The sequence below is a fragment of the Cucurbita moschata genome, unplaced genomic scaffold (genome assembly GCF_002738365.1).
Source record: "Cucurbita moschata cultivar Rifu unplaced genomic scaffold, Cmos_1.0 Cmo_Scf00030, whole genome shotgun sequence".
NCBI lineage: Eukaryota > Viridiplantae > Streptophyta > Magnoliopsida > Cucurbitales > Cucurbitaceae > Cucurbita > Cucurbita moschata.
In genome coordinates this window covers 1,149,749-1,150,055 of record NW_019268546.1, presented here as the reverse complement: position 1 = coordinate 1,150,055, position 307 = coordinate 1,149,749, and the positions used below count along the sequence as shown (strand labels likewise).

At 44.0% G+C, this 307-nt stretch overlaps 2 non-coding genes across 2 annotated transcripts; both read right to left on the bottom strand.

Moving 5' to 3' along the window:
• Positions 1 to 16: 16 nt before the first annotated feature.
• TRNAE-CUC lies at positions 17 to 89 on the bottom strand. Its single transcript has one exon. It is a non-coding gene; the product is annotated as a tRNA-Glu (tRNA).
• Positions 90 to 205: 116 nt separating this feature from the next.
• Positions 206 to 278, bottom strand: TRNAE-CUC. Its single transcript has one exon. It is a non-coding gene; the product is annotated as a tRNA-Glu (tRNA).
• Between the last annotated feature and the right edge of the window lie 29 nt (positions 279 to 307).

Below are 307 nucleotides of genomic sequence, written 5' to 3'. Positions count from 1 at the left end.
AAACGAAAAACTCAAATTCCGTTGCCGGGACTTGAACCCGGGTCTCTCGGGTGAGAGCCGAGTATCCTAACCAACTAGACTACAACGGAATTGCCCATCGGTTGGTTGTTATGATTTTATTTTTTTTATTTTTCCAAGGAAGATTGACAAGGCACTTCCGTTGGTTCGTTTTCGTAAAAAAGAAATAACAAACGAAAAACTCAAATTCCGTTGCCGGGACTTGAACCCGGGTCTCTCGGGTGAGAGCCGAGTATCCTAACCAACTAGACTACAACGGAATTGCCCATCGGTCGGTTGTTATGATTTT